General features: G+C 40.8%; 1 protein-coding gene across 3 annotated transcripts in view; it reads left to right on the top strand.

Annotated features, from left to right (window-relative positions):
* The window catches only part of KCTD16 (potassium channel tetramerization domain containing 16), a 214,022-nt gene that overhangs the window by 189,571 nt on the left and 11,836 nt on the right, over positions 1 to 12,615 (top strand). The window lies entirely within an intron of this gene.

Genomic DNA, 12,615 nt, shown 5'->3' with positions numbered 1-12,615 from the left:
CACCGTGAGGCTGAGGCTGTTAAAAATAATGTCATAGGTTCATCTTTACCATTTGGAAAGATGATGGTATAGAGTCTGGAATCATTCACACCAAAATAGTAAAAATAATTACCTTGTGGTGGAATTACAGGTGGTTTTCTTTCTTTCATTCTTTTAATATAATATTTTTTCATTCTCTTATAATAACTATATGTATGTATACATTGAAAGAAGTTCAATGTAGTTAGAGGGTTTTCCTCTGATATAGTAGAGGTTGCCTTTTTCAAGACTATTCGAAGGGCCTGTAGAATCTATTACTCTTGATATATTTTTCATCTGGCCCTAACTGGTTTGGCTCAGTGGATAGAGCGCTGGCCTGCAGACTGAAAGGTCCCAGGTTCAATTCCGGTCAAGGGCATGTACCTTGGTTGAGGGCACATCCCCAGTAGGAGGTGTGCAGGAGGCAGCTGATCGATGTTTCTCTCTCATCGATGTTTCTAACTCTCTATCCCTCTCCCTTCTTCTCTATCCCTCTCCCTTCCTCTCTGTAAAAAATCAATAAAATAAAAAAATATATTTTTCATCTGAATAGCAGAAACTAAGAAGTCTCTTAAAGAATCTTAGCTGCTTCCTTTCACTCAATTCTGTGGAGGACTCAAGTTACAACACCCCCATTAAAGGAAAGAGAAGTTTTTGAGCAGAATAGTCAGTTTATTAAAATTAAGTTAAATGTATTTAAATTTTACTCTCCAACCTATGCCTGGGATAGACAGCACAGGAGACAGGAAAAGTCAGCTTGCAAGACTGTGTCTGGTTTTGTGAGGTATGGATCAGGTCACTCAGAGAACTCAGCTGTGACTGTGTTGGTTCTGCCCACCAAGAGAGAATGGCTAAGAGGGAGATACTAATTACAGACCAACCGGTGCAATAACAAGGAACTGAAGCACCAGTCTTGCTTTCTTTTTGGAAGCTCTATTAAAATCAAACTTTAATCACAAATTGTGAAATAGGACATAGGCAGTTAGGAGCTGCTAAAATATTAACACATCTATTGAAACAGAAACTCGGGCACTTTATTATCTTCATGACCAGCTCTGGGATTTCATAATTAAGTCTGTTGGTTTGATTTATTTAGACTCTAAGCAAACTTTCAAAGTGAGTTTGAGGGGCTTTGTTCTTGGAACACAGAGGCATTGCATTTCCCAGGCTTTCGTCACGTCAGTGCCCTGGCTAAGAAGCAGATATTCCGAGAAACTTCTGTTGAGCATCTTTGCTCATTAACTGTTAGAAGGACCCCAGACATCTCCCTTATCAGTGTGGATATTCAGAAGGGAGGGAGCGAGGGAAACATTATACTTGGGAGTGAAACTGTATGAGTTGCAGCACATTAATTTCTCTTGGTCCATTCTCGTTGGTACTACAGATGGACTTTCCCTCTTATCTCTCATGTAAGCCCTTACCTGGTTCTACATATTTCCCCATTGGGCAGAGTGAGTGGAAAGATGTACACTTTCCACACTTAAACACATTATTCCTTTCACCCTCAAAGGAGGAGGGGAAAGGGGAAGGGGGAGAGGGTGAAGGGGGGAGAGGGAGAGGGTGAGGGAGGGAGGGTGAATGGGAGGGGAGAGGGTTAGGGAGGGGAGAGGGGAAGGGAGAGTGAGGGGGATAGGGCAAGGGAGAGGGTGTGTGTGTGTGTGTGTGAGAGAGAGAGAGAGAGAGAGAGACCAAATGCCTTAGGTCCTAATCAAACTTGACTTACTCTGTTTTTACTAATTCAGCTTTAGAGCCTGGGCTGTAATGGAACTCTATTAGAAACTCTGTTCCTTGAATAAAAACTTAATGTACAAACCAAAGGAATGACATAAGCTGAACATACTGTAAGCCTGTTAATTTTCAATAGTGTTTGAACTTTAGGTTGGGCTCCTGTTCCTAAGAACCCAACAGAATACAGAGTTACCTTCTTGCATTTCAATATGTTTGCAGTTAGGTTCTCTCTCGCTGTTGTAGAGAACACACAATCAGGTATTAAGATGTGACAGGATGATGGAAATGAGAGAGTGAAGTCGGCACATGGGAAGGCTATAATTAACCGGAATGCATATTTATCGTCATCTGTCATTGTTTACAAACAATATAATGATTCTTGATTGTAGAATTCAATTCCAGGCTCCTACTTTGTGAAGTCAATCACACAACCCTAGCAGGTGCAGATCAGCAGAAGGACTAACCAAGTAAGAGTTCTGATGCACAGGATAGAGCCAGAGACAGGGAGAGCATCTTCTGTCAAAAACTGTTGGACTGTTGAGGATTTGAAAAAAGTTAGTATTTTCCAATGCCTTAGTTATTGACATAACCATGGCATAATGGGAAAGAATTGGACTTATAAGCAGAAAATTATCTTCTCTAATACTGAGCTCAGACAAATCTTTTGCTTCCCTGAGCCTCACTTTTCTTATTTGTTAGTTGAGAATAAGGAAATCTATCCCCGAGTCCCTGCATTCCATCTCCACTCCTAGAAGTTCCCATCATCTCTTGCCTGATGCTGGAGTAGCCTCCTAACTGGCCTCCCTGCTTCTTTTCTCCGTCATCTATAATCTGTTTTCTGGAGAACAGCCAGAGTAAGCTTGCAATAAAGACTAATTAAGCCATGTAATGCCCCTGTTAAAATCATCCTTCTTAATGCCCTGGTATAAATATAACCCCTGAGTGTAGCCTGTTAGGCTCTATAAGAGTTGGCCCCTGCATCTCTCTCAAATATCATCTTCTACTATTCCTCCTTCCTTAGCACATTCAAGCCATGAAGGTCTTCATTCTGTTCCTTGCACATGCCATCTTATTCCTACCTCAGGACCTTTGCATGTGATGTTCCTGTTGCTTGTAATGACTTCTTCCTGTTCTTCATAGCCTGGCTCCTTTTGGATATTAGATTCTTACTCAATGTCAATGTCTTTAGAAGTGCAATCTGACCACTCTATCTATTGATTGCAACCCTCCCACCACAGCTCACTCCATCATATCATCCTGTTTTATTTTCTTTGCAGTCATCATCACTACCTAAAATGTTATTATCTTTTACTTGTTTATTGTTTATCTTTTTTACTGGAATGTGAGATCCCTGTGGTCAGCAATGTACCCATTGCCTAGAGAGTATCAAGCAGAGAGCAATCAAATATTATTTTAGGGCCGAGTGAATAAATGGGAGGATCAAATGAGGCATAATGAATGGAGATAGTTCTATAATCAATTAAGTATTGTACAAATACTAGGTTTCATAATTTCTTCTCCCCTACTAAGTCATGACTCTTCTCAAGTCTTTGTCAAAGTGGAATGAGTACCATTTTCAGCCAACGACTCTTTCAAACGGCAGCTTACTTTTCAGAAACATAATTTATTGAAAGACAAAATGAGCAAATAGAGTATATGAAACTTTTTATGAAAAATTTTAAGACGTTCTGTATTCATTTTGCTAAGGTCAGTTTTATGTTTTATGCTGTGCAACTCTATACAATCGTATGGGTGCATGAATGTCTCATAGAATTATTGAAACAAAGGTATTTTTATAGAATTAGAGGAGAAGTGTAGAAAAAAGGAATTTGAAATAGTGTTTATAAGGAGAGAGACAAGGTTTATGAATTTGGATATCCTATAAGCCTATAGAATTCTCAAATTTAACTCATTTTCTTCATCCTTACCCCCCCCACTTCCCCCATAACCTCTTCTGCCTCCTGGCACCTTTTTAGGTACCTATTACCCATTTATATTTCTTTTCTAGAAAAAGTGTATATTCACTTCTTCTGCTCACTTTTAAACCAGGTTTGTTTTGTTTTTTGCTATTGAGTTATATAAGTTCTTTATATATTTTGGATATTAACCCCTTATCAGATACCTGATTTGCAAATATCTTCTCTCATTCTGTAGGTTGCTTTTTCATTTTGTTATTTCTTTTGCTGTTTAAAAGCTTTTTAGTTATATGTAGTTCTAGTTCATTGATTTTTGTTTTTGTTGCTTGTGCTTTTGATGTCATATCTAAAATTTATTGCTAAGATCAATTGTCAAGGAGTCCCCCCCATGTTTTCTTCTGGGGGTTTTATAATTTGGGGTATATTTAAGACTTTCATACATTTTAAATGAGTATAGTCTCTATCAAAATGCCAATGTTATTTTTCACAGAAATAGGAAAAAAATTCTAAAATTTATATGGTACCACAAAAGACCTGAACAGCCAAAGCATTCCTGAGAAAGAACAAAACTGGAGGCATCATAACTTCAAACTATACTACAAAGTGATAGTAATCAAAACATTATGGTGCTGGCATGAAAATCGACATGCAGACCAAGGTCAGAATGAAGAGCACAGAAATAAACCTTTGCATATATGGTCAATTAATAGTTAACAAGGGAGCCAAGAATACTCAATGGGGAAAGGATAGTCTTTTCAATAAACAGTGTTGGGGAAACTGGATAACCACATGCAGAAGAATGAAATTGGACCCTTAGTCACTCCTTTAGTTCTTTTTTTATAAAAGCTCGTTCCCATCTGTTTCTAAATGTTAACAATGAAGAGTGTGTTGCTAGTGGTCTAACCAATGCAGAGAGAAGGATAGATTTAATAACCAGAGACCAAAATATGTAGAACTCAAATGTCTCCCCATTTAACTTCCCCGTGGTTATCACAGGGATCACACTTTTGCTTTCCATCACCTGGGGTCTGGAAATCACTAGTGCTAATTTCTGCTGGTAGTGCCCCTTTGCTTTTATTCCTTGTTGGATACATCTGTCAAACAATTTGAATGACTGTGTCCAGTGAATTAACTTCGGAGGTGTAATGGTGGTCTTCACAGTGAGGGACATTTCTCCCCATAAGAGAAGGGTGAGTTGGGCAGTCTTATGAGGTTGTGCATTTGTGTGTAGTTAATGAGATTTAGCAGAAGAAGGCAAATCATATAGAAAGGATTAACGATGAACTATCATCACAGTGCATAATTTGTCCCTCTTTGAGCCATTTTTGTTGCCCTTAAAGTCATGGCTGGTCCAGTACAGCAATACTTGTGCCTGAGCCAGGAGGAGAAAGACATACACAGGGTGTCCTCCAGAAATGGATACACACTTTAACAGTTTGGAAACTCAATTTTGAAAATGAAAAGTATTTTAATAAACACTGCCTTTATAATTATTCAAAGTGGGTGAAAACATTTTTGGAGCACCCTATATTAATTGATTTGTTCGTCAGTGATGTTTTCCAAAATGTTATCAATCTATGCAAATGGGGTCAATTCTTTGGTAGACAGCCCATGAAAGTAGAGATATTGGTTAAGTAATATGGAGGTGGGCTTTGAGTCGACTCGCTATTGAAAGAAAAGCAAACGAAACAAGGAACTATCCATATTCAGATTGCCTTATAAACATTTCACACACTGTGATTAATATTAATGTTGTCATTTGGATATCAGAAGTAATCATTCTCTTTTAAAAAACCAGTATTCAATGGTATTGGATGTATTCTAGGTACTTGGGTCATGCTGGGGATCAAGATCATTTAATTCTCATCTTCCTACCTGAGAAGTATTGTTATTTCTAACACTTTCAGGTGAAGAAATTTAAAGTCACCCACAGATCTGAGTCCTATTCTTGTTTCTTTGCCTCTAAACCTCAAGTTTTGAACCCATAGGCAGACTGCCAGACTTGTGGAAATTCTGGGGTCAACTGCCCAATTTTGCATCACAGCTGGCCCCTTAACCTCTCTGTTCCTTAGTTTGCTCTTCTGTAAAATGTGAATGACAGTAGAATCACTTTGTAGGAATGTTGTAGATCTCAAATGAGATTCTGCAAGGCAACTGCAGAATAACACCTAAACACTCTATTTAATGCTGTCTATTATTATTAAGTGGTATTCATAGAAGTTGTGGCTATGTGGGAAACATCCTCAATTAGAGTCATCTTTTGAAAACCTAGTAAAAAAGAATAGTAATTTGTTAGTGACCATTTAGCAGAGATTCAGGCAGAGCTGCTAAATTATGTAAATCTATTATGTTGTCATCTGAATATAGCCCAGTGAAAGCGAGGCATTCTTTGTATTTTATAAAAAGTGAAAGGGCAACTTGATTTCCTTGATCTCCTTTCACTGGCCTTTTTCTCAAACTTATCATGAATGGAATGGTTGGGTCTCTGCCTGATAAGCTCCTTCCAAACAGGCATCATTATCCTGGAACATCACAGTATAGCGATGAAACAGGCATTTATCCTGGGGTCAGATCTACCAAAAATCAAATCCTAATTTCATCTTTTACTAATATTATGGCTCATGGACAAATTAGTAAAAAATTAAGAAATTTAATTTCCTCATTGGTAAAATAGGAATAATATTTACCTTAGAGTAGTGGTTCTTAACTAGAGGTGATGTTGCCCCCAGGGACATTCAGCAACATCCAGAGACAGTTTTCGTTGCCTTGTTGGAGGTGCTATGGCAACTACTTGGCTAGAAGCCAGGGTTGCTGCTACACATCCTACAAAGCACAGGACAGTCCCCACAACAAAGGATTACTCAGCCCAAATGTCATTGCACCAACATTGAGAAATTCTGCCCAGGAGTGTTACTGTTAGAATGAAGAATGTTTGTAAAGCACTTAGCAGCACACATGACACATGGTTAAGGTAGTCATACTTCATTGATGTCATTTGCTAGGCTCTGGCCACTGATGTGAGTTCTCTGGCTTTCTCTGTCAGGCCCAAGCACTTTAATTCACGCTGAGATGCCAGGCTTATTCTTCTTTTATGGGTATATGCTGTTTAAAGGAAGGCCTTTTAGATGTTGATTCTGAGTTATCTCTAATGGAATGTCAGTCAGCCTGGCACCTGGGGAAGTTTGGGCCTCTCTAGGCCTCTATACACCCTAGGAGGTAGGAATTAGGTGTTGTAATTCCTTACTTCTCTTCACTGGTTATAAAAGTTCAATAAGATGATGCAGGTAAAATGCCCAGTTCTGTGTTGGCATCCTGTGAATGCAAATGCAGGTCAGTGTTATCATCATGGTGGTCACTTGTATTCTATCTCTATCTCTCTCTCTCTCTCTCTCTCTCTCTCTCTCTCTCTCTCTCTCTGTCTCTATCTCTATCTATCTCTCCCTCCTTTTTCTCTTTCTCCCTCTCTCTCTCTATTAGCCACATCATATTGGCAGAATCTGCTTTCTCCAAACTGCTCTGTCCTGTGTTTATCTTCACTGTCCTCCATAGTGGACTCTTCCTGAGAACTTTTATTTCCTCCAGATGTTGGACTTTTCATATGTGAAACCTTTTCTGGTTGGGTTTGATTTATCTGCCTTTTGCCCACATGGCTCTGCAGCTTCTCATCTGTGTCCCTGGCATGGTGCCTGCCAGGGCTGCAGACCCAGAGTTGGGCTCTGACTCTCTTAGGCCCCTTTCTCTCTCCTCATTGTGAACTAGGGTGCTCAGTGGCCTCTGAGTTTCTTCCAAGGCTCATAGCATGATTCAGTCTGGCCTGCTCACAGTGCCGCTCTGCACAGTCATCCTGCTGGGCTTTCCCGGTGGGCAGGGCACGCTTTCACACACACCCTAAACCAAAATTCACTGCGTATACACATCATTTGTTTGTCTCCCATTCATTTATCCTGAAGATAGTTCCTGTGTGCCCTAGAACCCTGACATTTATTTGTCCTGGCATGTGCATTAGAATTCAGAAGGGGACAAACACAGGCCTTACAGTCGAGTGTGGGAAGCAGACACTAAACAGATAAACCATAGTTACACTTGGTGGTTGTGAAAGGCATGGGCTAGAGGTTGGGACTGGCTTAAGTGTGGTTGGAAATAGATAGGTAAGGCCCCTCTGAGAAAGTGACATTGAAGGCCAGCTGTTGAGGACAAAAAAAAAAAAGAGCTGAAGAGGTGGAAATCAGAAGAATAAATGTTGTTGGCAGGAAGAACAAATGCAAAGGCCTAAGGTAGAAAGAGGGCGGGAGGGCAGGAACAAGGTGATGGTTTTCTTTTGTTTCTGTTTCCCAAATCCTCCCTTTTGAGTTCCAGCAGGTCAAGAGTCGTGTCTTCCTTGTCTTTTGCATCTCAGGCAGGGTAAGTGTGCTGTCAGTAGGCTGTCACCTCTCACCAACTCACCGTGTCTGCTGCGCCGCTGGGGTGGGGTTCAGCTAACCACACTTTCATTGGTCAGGTGGCTTCCTGTTGGGTTCTATCCATGAGGGAGTGTGCTAGAGGAGGACTCCTTGTCTGCATCGGCTCATCAGCTTCAACCCAACTCTTATTTACCCCAGAAGTAGTTGGTCCCAGTTTCCATTTTGCCTTTTTCTGTAATCCCAGAGCCAGGCCCCTTCGGAGATGGCAGTACCAGCAGGCAGTGTGTCCACCTGAGGCCCTGACTGGTGAATGGATGGTTTAACTGTCTCAAACTTACCCAAACTTGTCTCCTCTTAATGAGGAGCCCCAGCCGGGCCCATCCAAGGCCCAATGTCCACGCGGAGAAAAGGTCAGCCACAAGCAAGAAATGACGATTGTCAAGCTTGAAGATTCATTTTTCTCAGAAGCTTGCACAGCCTGCCTGCTCCCAATCTGCACTCTGCAATATCTTTCCCAAGGTTAGCAGAATTAGAAAAACATCAATTTGGCCGTTATTGACTTTTCAGCTGGGATACTAAGAAAGTCTTTTAGCAGCCCCAATAAATTAAATCTGGCCACCTCGCTCCCAGACGGACAGGCTCCTACATCATTGACAGAGGAGACAGGGAAAGCCGTTTTCCCAGATGTCGCTGTAAATGATGCACATTGTGTTCCCAGCCATTAGCAGGTGGAGAGTTTGAGGTGGGGGGAGATTGCAGAGCTGCCTCTTTTAAAAATGCATAAGCACTTTGTGACTTTGCTAAGTCGTGTTTCGCTCAGCTTAGTTTGAATTTTTCATAGGGGAGAAAGAGTCTGTTGTCCTTCCTCTTTTATTTCTTCTTTATCGTTAAGGACGCCCACAGTTGAGATCATGGAAAGGGGCCCAATCCAGTCATACGGTCTGCTTGATTGGTCCTTAGTTTTTCCAAGTTGTAAAATGTTGGAAGATTTGGACTTTAAGGACTTGGGGCAATAGGGTTTCTTGCCCTTCCCCATTTAATCCAAACTACAAATTCCTCCGGGCTCTGGGTTCAAATTGAATTGGTGTGTCTTCAAGTAAAACTTTATTCTGGAAAACTCTTCTATTTGTGAACTTGTGAACACTGTCCTGCAGAGGAACCTTCCTTCCAAAACTGTCCCCTGGTCACGCACTGTGTGCCAGACACTGTACCTGCTTGTGGCTATTCTCACTCCCACACCGAAGTCAGACATTACTAAGTGCCCATCAGTGTCCTTCCTAACACGATGCTCCAACCAGAACCAAGAATTGGTTGTGGAAACATAATAATTATATCGAAAAGCTGATTTGTTTTATGTCAAGCAGTGTCTGGCTTATGGTAGGACAAATAGGGACCAAAGAATGGGATGCTTATTGGGTAACACAAACCAGGAAACACCTTCACATTAACTTTCTCATTTCATTTTCCTAAAACTCCTTATGAGGAAGATCCTATTAATCTTATTTTCCAGATGAGGAAACTGAGTAGTTTATCAAGATGACAAATTGTGAGTCCTAACTCTGGAGCCTGAACTCTGCCCTGCTATGTTATCAACTTGATGCAATTCAACATCTGTGTTTGGCTCATTCATTCATTCATTCATACATCAAGCATTTAAGGAAATCATGTGCCAGATACCAACAGATTCAGCAGTAGTGTGTTTTCAATAAGGTAGAACTATTAGTTCCTTTGATGAGCAACTACTTAATAGATGCCAAAAGGCAATGAATTATTTGCTCTTTTTGATATTAATAAATCAGACTTTTCTTGGAATGAAATGGTGCCCTCCCGATATCTGGCTAATCAATTGTATCCTATTTTCTCCTCAAATGGAGAGAGTTATTATAGTCAGTGTTGAAACCTCAGCAAATTGGGAGCAAAAGTATGTTGCAATTTCCACACCTTCCAGGACTGGTGAGCACATGTCAGTGGGACTGCAGGGGCAAAGTGTCCAGCACCCACAGGCATGGTATTTCTGCATTCCGGTAAAAACCCTCAGCCTGTGGTTAAGTTTTTGGTAAGAGGGTAGTCAGACAGACTGTGCTTCCGGAAAAGAAATAGGTAGTTAGTTATCTCCTCACAGTTGATTTTTTTTTTCAAATTTCACTGTAACTCACACATAGTACCTCCAGCCAGACTGTATTAATCCCATCTTCTTCCTTGATTTCAACATAATATATAGACTCCAGAAGCCAACCTATGAATTATCTTGCCAAAATGCTAAAACATTCAAATGTTCTCATAAAATATTGAAGCATGTGGTGCTTTAACAGGCTTCACTAAAATGAAGTTGTTCAATTTCCTTTAATAGTGCTAGTGCCTAGAATAAGTGGAAAGTAATACTTCCATTTGCCTGGAAGCTGGAGGATCCCAGCCGACATTTAAATCCATGATCATCTCAGCTGTTCAGGGCAAAGTCGCTGCATCGGTGCCGGGTTCCTGCTTGGGCACACTGGAGGGCCGCGTGCAGTTTCCACGGGAACACACAGGGCTCCCTCACATGAGGGCATTTGTGTTGTCAAGCGGCTGTTAGGAGAGTTTCAGGTTCCCCTCCGAGTCCACTGCCTGGAATGACGTTTCATGGGGAAGGCATCTCTGGGGCAGAAACACCCAGCGCTTGCATTTCTATTGGTTCAGCAGGTTTATATTCAAAATAGTTTGTCTTCTTGCCCTAACATAATAGGCAGGCATATCACAGCATGTATTTCTGTCCCTTTATGTCTTGCCTCTCTTCCTCTTCTCTCTTTCTCTTCTTTCTTTCTTTCTTTCTTTCTTTCTTTCTTTCTTTCTTTCTTTCTTTCTTTCTTTCTTTCTTTCTTTTTTTCTTTCTTTCTTCTTTCTTTCTTTCTCCTTATCTTTTAAGGTTAAGTTCAATTTCTGAACTTTTCTCAAAAGGGATCAAAGTAGATCAACTCTGGACTGATGTGATTACTTGTTCTTGACCCAAATCATTGGAGCCATTTCTCCATCGAGTGATGTCAGTGTGGGATGCCCAGGTTTGGAGAGGCAGAGGCAGAGGCAGAGACAGATTCGCTCTCTAAGAAGAGACGATCCTAGAATCCCGGCTGGCAGACAGCAGCCATTTCCCACGTCGCTGGCGGGTACATGTGGGATGCTCTGCTGCACGGAAGGCATTTATTTGTAATGGCCCAGGACAACTAGGACATTTGTGCTGCCGCCATTCCTTATGCTTCATTGGATTGTTGCAGTTCATTTAATGGGTATATACTAGTAAGTACAACGATTACTCAATCACATTTTAAAAAGTGGTTTGAAAGAGCGAGTTCACATTAGAGAGACTCTTGGAGTTGTGATTATGGGACTTCTTTGTTTTACTCCCTCTGGAAAACGGAATCAACAGGCGTTGCTATAAATAGTTAAATTATTTAGGTATGTAGAGGACAGGCATTGTCCCAGATGACAGGACAGAACTTTCCTTATCATTTCCATTCTAGGTTTCCTCTACTTTGACCATATTTGAAAATGGCAATGAAGTGGGATCTTATTACAGAGTAACCCGTTATATATGAGAATAAGATACAGTGCACATTAAATTATGTTTCCTATAAAACACATAAAGTTGCCACATTATCCTTGTCTCCAATATTAGTATCATAAAGGGCCTCTGTTGCCCTTTGTTTTTTATGGCGTAAGTGCAGTGAACTATAGGAAGTGCCCAGTGCATACTATATGATCAGCAATAGTCTTGGGTTCGAGACTCCAAGAAGACCGGCTGTTTAGAGTGCGAGGCTGGGGGCAGTTACTGATATATTTAGGAAATTGCTTTGAGCCATAATCTTGGATTTTCTAGTTCAGGGAACCACCAACTGTGTACCTGAAAATGGCTCTGCCTCCACATCTCCAAACTCAGTGCTGAGAGTCAAGACTCAGGGGAATAGGGAGAGAAGGACTCACACTGGCTTAAATGAAAAGTCCAGATAGGATTAGCTTCAGGTATGGCTAGATCCAGGCACTTTAAAATTACTATGTAAGTACAGTCTTTTATTGCATTCCTATACTGTTCCTTAGGATTACAATAATGGACACTTCATTGTACCCACCTAAGAGCACTCATGATATAGGAGCCTAGATGCAGAAAGTAAAAAATAATTCTAATGAATGTGTTAAGGGCAATAATAGAGACACAAAATATAAACCATAATTCAGAGGAAACGTTGACAAATACTTCTGGGGAGAGGTAAACAAGGACTTCCATGTGAGGTTAAACCTTGAACATTGTTTGGAAGGAAAAGCAGGTATTTTACAGACAGGCAAATTAAAGAAAAAAGGCTAGGTACTTGCAATATGGTGTTTGGGAGATCTGTATCTGAATACTAGCCCTGCCACCTACAAATTGTGCAAACGATGGGAAGTTGCTTAAACCCCCAGGGTCTTAGTTTCCTTGTATGGAGCTACTACGTTTATAGAGTCATCATGAGGATCTGATGAGTTGATGAGTGCACAGAGCTTATGTGGGGGCTGGCACAAAGGAAGTCCTCCCTGACTGACAGCTG

This window comes from Myotis yumanensis, unplaced genomic scaffold (assembly GCF_028538775.1).
Source record: "Myotis yumanensis isolate MYYU_CA2020_CCGP unplaced genomic scaffold, mMyoYum1.0.hap1 SCAF_5, whole genome shotgun sequence".
NCBI classification, from domain to species: Eukaryota; Metazoa; Chordata; class Mammalia; order Chiroptera; family Vespertilionidae; genus Myotis; species Myotis yumanensis.
The sequence above is the reverse complement of the archived record's forward strand: the minus strand, read 5'-3'. Positions and strand labels throughout refer to the sequence as shown.